Source organism: Chiloscyllium punctatum, chromosome 28 (assembly GCF_047496795.1).
Source record: "Chiloscyllium punctatum isolate Juve2018m chromosome 28, sChiPun1.3, whole genome shotgun sequence".
In the NCBI taxonomy this organism is placed as follows: domain Eukaryota; kingdom Metazoa; phylum Chordata; class Chondrichthyes; order Orectolobiformes; family Hemiscylliidae; genus Chiloscyllium; species Chiloscyllium punctatum.
The window spans coordinates 81446777-81456020 of NC_092766.1; positions in this window are offsets into that span (position 1 = coordinate 81446777).

Sequence of the window (9244 nt, forward strand, 5' to 3'; positions counted from 1 at the left end):
TGCTAACATTTATTAAGCATAAACATGAAAATAACCTAGTTGTTGGTAGGATCTGAAACAGACACATAAGCACACATTTTAGATAGCACTAATGAAAAGTGAACACTCACAAAGACATTACAAGATAAGCATAGGCAGCAACGAAGTGACTTATTAGCATGATGATGCTTACACAAGGTGAAAAGACCAAAATTTAGGTGCACAAACACATGAGCACACCAGCAGCAAAGGAACAGGAATATGTTTATTCATGCACGGACTCCAACATGGGCAAGAGTGAAGTAAGAGACTCTCATAACGACATACACAAACATGAAAGGAAAACCAAACACACCAAGCAGTAGATCAAATAAATCAAGGGACACATGTACAAAAACTTATTCCTAAATATACAGATCCTACAAACAAAAATATGAACCAATTACCTGACTGTGATGTCACTTATATTCATGATTTGCCAAGCCATTGGTCACCAATACAGAAGGATGAGAATCACATGTGAACTTTTATTCAGTGATGTCCACAATTTTCAACTAAAGTGCTGTCACACCCTATATTTAATATATAATGATATAATTCATAATGAGCATTCCACAAACAATAATATCCTTAAATAATAAATGAAAAGAAAAATAATTTAAAACGTTCTGACGTGGACAATGAAGAAAGAACATGTGCAGTTCGTATTTGTAATGTCCTGCTAAGAGTCAATAATGCACTAAAAGATACAGATAACAATCACATTTGGGAAATACCTGACTGCTTTATGAAGATGTAATGGCCTCTAATTACAATACTTGGATGCAGATAGATCGATCTGGATCGATAAACAATCTAAATGCGTTCTCTCGGCTTTATATTCATAGATTCAATAGATCGCACTTGGATTGAAGACTATGAGGATGATAACAGCAACATCTGGGCAACTGCTTCCACGTTCATCACCTTGTTCTTCCTGAGTATTTTCTCCAGCGCTGCCGTCACTCTGGTGAAGGTGAGGATAATCACATCTTTCTCACGCCAAGCAGCCCAATAGGTTGTGTGAAATCTCTAAGTGTGCCATTGAATAAACATTAAGTCTGAAATTCCCTGATCATAAATATCTACATTATTGCTTTATTTCTCTTTTCCAGGTTAAGTGAATGTGTTGTGGACCTCTTTGATTTTCCTGATCTGCTTATCAAGGTCTCTGAATTCCCAATCTACAATCTGTCCTGTTGCTGACTCTAACTGTGAGATTACTTCAGTTTATCAGCGTGTAACTGAGACAATTATTGATGGATTTTCCTCTTTACTTTGATATCTTTGAGATGGTTGTGGTTGGAAGAATTTGTTGCTTCCCAGTTGTTTGAAGCCTCATTTGTTTTGTTTTTATTTGTTCCTTACTCAGAATGGTTGCCTACCCTTTCTGGTGAGCCTTTGTATTCCCTTTCTTGTGACTGTTACTGATGTACAGAAAATTCCCAGCTCACAGCGCATGTGTTCTCGTCTCAATGTGGCATTCAGCCATTATATTCACTTCTGTTAACTTTTACATCAACCTTTTGGATAAAAATGCATTCTGAAATGGTTAATAAATCTCGAATGGATATGCACTAACCTTGAGTTTGTTTAATTCTTTCTTCATGGCCAGTCAGTAATAATACATTTTCCCACATCCAACTCCTTTCCCATCCAAATACTTTCACTTGTTCTGTTCGGTTGTGTTTCATCCAGACATTTAGTTTAATGCTGCGCTACCATGCAGCCCACTAATGTAAATACATCTTTCACACGATATGCCTGATGGAACACTCCAGAGGCAGAATGATGAGAGAACATTTCCTCTTATGCACAAAGTGTCACGGCCTCGGGTCACGTAATGATAATTTTATAGGCTCCACCAGAAGCCAATAAAAAGGCAGGCAACGGAGTTTGAAAGTTTACTCTATATTGTCTAAACTAAAAGTACTCCCAATGTCGGACAGCCTAGGTTAGTAATGCAGAAATCGCCATCTAAAGTGCCCAACGAAATATTCATCAGCCAAAAATGTCAACGTTCAGTCAGGTATTCAGACACAACACGTGCACAATCCAAGGGCGGATTCTCAGAATTGGAGTTTTTCTCACACATAAATCTCATGGAGCACAATTCCTGGGATCTATTTGACACACCACACCTGTCAAATCCCAGGAAACGAGACTGAAATCTATATGAGACAGGGATATTACTGAACAGCAACCCTCAAAAATAATAAATCAGAGTTCGATGTTGATCAGGCACGGCAGAGCTCATGAGTGCTTGAAATTTTCAGCCTTTGGGATCTAGATGACGCAAGACAGAATTGAGAACCAATCATAGCAACTGTTCACAGAGTCTGGAAACTGTCAGCAGAGGAGAACATTCTCAATTTCTTAGAGTCGGTGAGGTGTATCAACCCGGGAATAGTGTTGTGAATCAGTCACGCACCAAATCTCATAACTTTGCATTTTTTCAAAAATGTGGCACCTGAAATTGGATGAAATATTCCAAGTGAGGCAAGCGACTCTTTTATATCAGCTTAATATTATTGCTATGCTTTGGTTCTCTACAACTTGAAGTCGGGATTATTTGCTCTTCTGTCCACATGTCATGGTACATTCCTTGATTTGTGCACATACACACGGAGGATCCTCTGCTCCTTCACCCCTTTGGGTTTACTCCCTTACTATTGTATGTTCGCCTGAGTTCATCACTAAATAAAGAAGCACGTCACACCTGCCTGAGTCTGAGATCTATCTGACACACCATGCATTCACAACTCTCTGCGTAAAGAACCTTCTCTATACCTTTCTCCTAATATATTAAAACTATGACCCCCTCGTACCAGTCAATTCTGCCCTGCAGAAAATTCTCTGCCTATTGGCTTTATCTATTCCTCTCATTATTTTGTATACCTCAATCAGGTCTCCTCTTTTTCTCCTTCTCTCCAGAGAGAAAAGTCTGAGCTTATTCAAACTTTTTTTCATAAAGCAAACCTCCAGTCCAGGCAGCATCCTGGTAAACCTTCTTTGCACCGTCTCCAAAGCCTCTATATATATATATTTATAGCAGGGCGAACAGAACTGGACACAATATTTCAATTGTGGTCTCACCAGGGACGTGAAGAGCTGTAGCAAAACCTCGCTGCTCTGAAACTCGATTCCCCTGTAAATGAAATCTAAACACTATATGCTTTGTTAACAACCCTATCCACTTGGGTGGCAACTTTGAGGGATCTATGTACTTGCACACCCAGATCTCTCTGTTCCTCCACACTGCCAAGAATCCTGCCTTTAACCCTATATTCAGCATTCGAGTTCGACCTTCCAAACTGGAAAAGGATGGACCGAATGCCAAACAGGAGAAGTTTGTTGGCATGTATCAGAAGAGTTTGGACCAATGACCAGAAACATGAAACCGGCTTTTAAGCAAGCTTTCAAAGTGAGAATGAGTACCAGAGGGCAGCTAAGGGAGTTTATCAATAAAGTGCATCTAATTCAGAGGACTTCACCAAACTCTTGGACAAAAAGATATAAAGCAATCAGAGAACCAAAGAACAGAGTGTGTATATAAAGGGTACAAGAGACAGCGTGGACCAAGGCCTTGAAGAATTTAGAGATAGACATAGGTTTACACTGAATATATTAGATGATAATGAGCCAGTTAAGATAGAACATAGCACATAGAACAATACAGCACAGAACAGGCCCTTCGACCCACGATGTTGTGCCGATCATTTGTCCTAGTTTAAGCACCTATCCATGTACCTATCCAATTGCCGCTTAAAGGTCACCAATGATTCTGACTGATCTCAGTCCTTTCTCTAGAAGCACAAGTTTAAGGTTACCAGTCTTGTCCAGGCCAGCATTAAATTGGATTTTTATTTGCACTGTGCACATCTCCTGATTTCACAAGATATCTTAGTTTGTAAATGCAATAGAATGTATTTTCCACCGTTTCAGGAATTCATTAAATAGAAGTTAACAGAAATAAACAACTTTCCAAAGCTGACTTTCAACAGCCAGACTGATACAATGTTCAAAGAGGAGCTACATGTACAAAGTGGGCTTGTCAGGGAGTTAAATCATTACAAACTCGAAACCTAGATTCCATTTTAATCATATTAGCTGGATGCTGGATACTCCATTAACAAAAGGTACCCATAGTCAAACGGTTGTTTGCAAATATAGAAATTGGATATTGCCATAAAATAGGACTTTTTTTTGTCTTGCATACAGCAGGATAGCTGCAAGGATTTTGATATTAAGGGAAACAACATTTTACACTGGACAACAAAAGAGTTCTGATGCTTTGGAAAGTGCACAATGATTGATCGAGATGTCCCCAATGGAAATGGACTGCTCAGATGGTAATGGACAGTTAACAGCTAAACGTTGTTCAGTTTTCAATTGGCAGGTTGCCTGAGTGGTCAAGGTATTGCCTTGCCAAATGAATCAGAGAATGGCCATCACCAATTTAGTCGAATCACAACAAGCCTTGGCAGTTAACTGCCAACCATCACCTGGTCCATTCTCCATGCCTTTACCAATCAGCACTCATTACCCAGACAGATTAAATGCTTTCTCCCTTCCCATTGGTATTCTTGAGAGTATCCTGATAAGTACAATACTAAAGACTTAAATTTTAAGAAATCCTTTATTTTCATCATTACTCCAATTTTCATGTTGTACCAGCTGGCAGAGGTGAAACTTCACTATAATGTATCAGGCCTACAATGAACTGGTAAAGTTCTGCACTGGTCTCAGAGGAAACCCAGCAACAATGTCCTTGTGGAGACATTACTTTGCCTTTGATCCTATACAGCAGCAATTTCAAAGCCATTGAGGAACAGAAATAAATAGAAACAAACCACATGCACATACGCACAGCACACTATTATTTAAAGTAGCAGAGAGAAATTCTGCACGAGCAGAAAAACTAATTGTTATTCTGAATAGTGATTGTGGCACCAAAAACACCCTTGTGATAATGACAATTGGAAAATCTAGCCCACATTGGTTTGCAGCAGTAGAAGAGGTGCTCATTCTATTATGAGCCCCGCTCAGTTCCTACACCAGAATGTGACCACAGATTCAGATTGTTTTTAAAGGCAGTTGTCAATATGAAGTTGCACAGTGGCAGGAGCACGGCTATCCAATGGACATCACTAAAGAGATCTCACACACATTGGCTCTTTAATAAAGAAATTGGGCAAACCTCAGAGATAGGGAAATGTAAATAAATGAAACACGAACATGATTTCGTCCAATTCGATAGTAACTGATATCTGATCACCAAATTCAGCTGCGACGTGAAAGGATTCAAGAAGCCCCAAAAGGAGATACTCCAAATTTCACTTGATTCTGTGTCACATTATCGCAAGAGAGCTTTGTAGTTGCCTCCTAGCAGACATTATTTTTATCCACAAACCACATAGGCTTGACAGAGAAGTATTGAACCGAATAGTGCAGAACTACATCATAATTCATCTCGAGAAGCTGTGTCAATGGGTGTTTGGGTTTACAGTGCCTCTGTGTTCTGAGCTGCGGCCCCAATCTCTCGCTGCTCCCTAGTTTTTCTGATAAGTTGTGGTTCCAGTCTGTGTGTATTTCATCATTGTCCCAGATTATAGAGGTTTCAGTAACAGTGAGTTCACCAGTATAGCGCATTGGGTAAATCCACAGTGGCCCCACTGAAAACGTTTTTAAATCCTGAGGGACATAGAACAGCACATAGTTATCCCTGTTAAATGACCTAATAACAGTTAACAACATTATATTTGATCTGCTATATTTTCCATTACTGATTGCAATGAATCTACCTCATGGGATACAGAAACTCACCAATGTAAGTAAAACCTCTTAAACGTTGGGCAAAACCCAGGCTATTGACTTAAGAGAATAAACTCCACACAATAATGCAAAAGAGTAAAGTAGATTGAAGTCAAATGATGCACAGGTTTGATGAAGAGCAAAACCCTCTCTACCCTCGCAGGAGGACAAGTAGAAAAGTTGTGTATTTATATAACATCTTAATGCAATCTCAGAGTATCCTATACATCTATTTCCAGATCTCTGAAACAAGTGCAGAACCCCTGGGGCCACTGTCAACTACATGCTATCAAACCCAGGGAGTCATAGATGGAAATATCAGCATGTACCCATGTAACAGTTTAAAATGTGTTTCGAGGTATGAACAATGAACGAGGATAGGTCACTTGGCCCTTCGAGCCTGCTCCACCATTCAATAAGATCCTGACTGACCCGATTTGAACACGCTTATCAAACATTCAGCTGACAATATCCCACTTCAGCTTCTCTCATTCTATCATTTTAGTATATTCCACTGCACATCTATTCGAACCTGGAGTGTACTTTTCTTGCTGTTAATCACTGATCCACACTGTACTCCTTTCCTCATTCTCAAATTGAAGGAGCCCATAATGTACTGCTCTTTTCCTCAGCCTATTCTTGAGACAAGATAAAATAGATTGGAACAGACTCCAAATGTTTGCTGGTACTTGACACAATGAGAACTATTGAAATATTTCAATACACTCGTTTGGTGAAATAAATAATTTGTTTTAAACGTTTAAAACTGGTTCAATTCGTTTTATATTTACATTGAATGGTATTTTAGTTTCATCCACTTTTAGTACAAAGTGAAATATTGCAGCACTGAGCTTTGTCTCATTCTCCTTTGGTGGAAGTTGGAAAGGAGTTTTTTTTTACAGCATAGAGTGAAGAGAATAAAAAATGAAGAGCAAATTTGAGTAACAATACATCCAGGTTCTGACAAATCAATTTTCAATCAGAGATATTCTATGCAACAACCGAAGTACTTTTGATCATGTAGTCACATGTCAGAAAAGTGATATCTAATTTGTGTGCCATGAGAAAACCAGGAAGGAGATGATGACTGGATCATCTGCTCATCGGGATTGAGCAATAAATATTGGCTGGGACAACAAGTATAATCTCCTCATGTTAGTTCAAAATAATAAGGGTCCCTTTAGCGGGCAGAGTGGCTTTGGTTTAATGCCTCATATCCGTCTGATGTGTAGGATTATCTCAGGACAGCACTGCTGTGGCAGTATCAATCAGTCTATTTTAACCCCGAGGGTAGATCTTGAGCCCTGAACGTTCCGACTTAAAGATCATCACACTACTCAGTGACACCTGAGCAAAACGTAACACTCTGACAAGTGCCTTATTACTTACATCCCAAGGGATTAATGAAGCAATTAAGGGCAATTGCATCGATTCGGTATGAGATGCCAAACAGGCCTCTTATCGTCGAATGGTAATCTCCCTACCCTAGATCAGTAGCTGAAGTTCCCAGGTTAGACTGAATAGGCTTATCTTCCTGTCCCACCTACTCCAGAAGTGTATCATACATCGATGGGCATTTTAATTTTAAATAAAAGAAAACTTCTTTAACCAATGGACTGTTGTCATTTGGAAAGTGCAACATGTGTAATTAGGAATCAGCACTTTGGGTCACCTTTGCTGATTCCCTGTGTGTTTTACAGGAGTCAGTAACTTCTATCACTGTCTACCGTTACAGCTACAAAAAGTCCTCTCATATCTCTCCTCAATAGGTAATTCTTCCCATTTGAATATGGGCAGTGAGCACTCAGTCCTATCTCTTCCTTAGCAACAAATGGCTACCTTGCTTCCAGCCTGCAATCAGCAAGAGGTTAACTTGCACTGTCAAAGTGTCGCAATACTGAGAACAACCCTTCCCATATTGACCCAGGCTAAGATCACAAGATGCAGCACAAGTCAGCGTTTATGTCCAGAATTAGATAGCCAGGACGGATGTTCTCCACGGCTGGGGAGTCCAGAACCAGGGCTCACGGTCTAAGGATACTGGCTCGGGCATTTTGGACAGAGATGAGGAAACCTTTCTTCACCCTGACAGTGGTGACTCTTTGGAATTCACTGTCATGGAAATTGATTGAGTCCAAAACGTAATAGTTTTTTTCGGGTTAAAGGGATCAAAGCTTACAGAACGAATGATGGAACAGGGTACTGAGTTAGATAATCAGCCATTGTCATTTTAAACAGCAGTGCATGCTTTAGGGGCTGAATGGCTTACTGGTCCACTTATTTCTGTGACCATTCTGTGGCTTGAAGAGATGTGTTTTGTTCAACAGCTATTTTGATAGGAAAACAAAAGAGACTGTGTTACTGGTTACAACACAGAGTGACGGAACAATTTCAGATTATTGTGAATTGGTCTCCTCAAATTAAATTGAACAATGAAGAAGTTCTGGGAAACTAGTATAAACTGCTGAGTTCCCTTCCAGATGAAAATCGAAATGACCCAAAATAAATAGTATAATCACATGGGGAGATATGTGGGAATAACCTGGGAATTACAATCTCACTACACATAATATTGATTGAGGAAATGCTCTTACAATCAAATAACATCCTACAGATTTAACCTTTGAAGGTAGGCACAGGTTCAGAAAGAGAATGAACACTTGCTGAAAGACAATATAATCAAAATCTGTCGTAGTGAATCGAGCTCACCTACATCAGTGGTACCAAAGCCAGATAATATCCAATGATTATGTGTGGACCTATGCATAATCCACGCAGTTACTAAATCTGATACATGTCCTAAATCAAGTTTGGAAGACCATATTGAGAAGATGGGACTAGCAATTTATATTTCTCTATACGACTTACTCAAAGGATCCCTTCAGCTACTTTTATTCAAAAAGGTGAAGACAATTTCGGCTTTTGTGACACCAAAATGCTATATTTTAAAGACTAACCAATGACGCAATTTCTTCATTCCCCAATTGCGTGGTACACATTGATGACCTGGTTTTTAGTCACACATGGATGGCAAATTTGCAGAATTTCTCAAAATTATTCACTCGACTTTGAGAGGCAGGCTTGGTGATAGACCTGGCGGACAGCGAACTCAAGAAAACACAAATCACTCTCCTGGACCATGTTATTGAACATGGACAGGTGTCCTCATCGACCAAATGAGTAGTACGTCTACAAAACAATCTTGATTATCCACATTAGACTGGTGAGGATAACTAATTGTTCGGACAACTAATTGTTCAGATAATGCATTGCTCGGATAACTGATCAGATTGCAAACAAAGGACCTTGAGATCTTATTCGGATAATCTGAAATTTGGATAACTGACGTTCGTATAACAGAGGTTGTTCTGCATTTGGTAGTACTACAAGTGGGTTTTATCAGAAAGTTGTA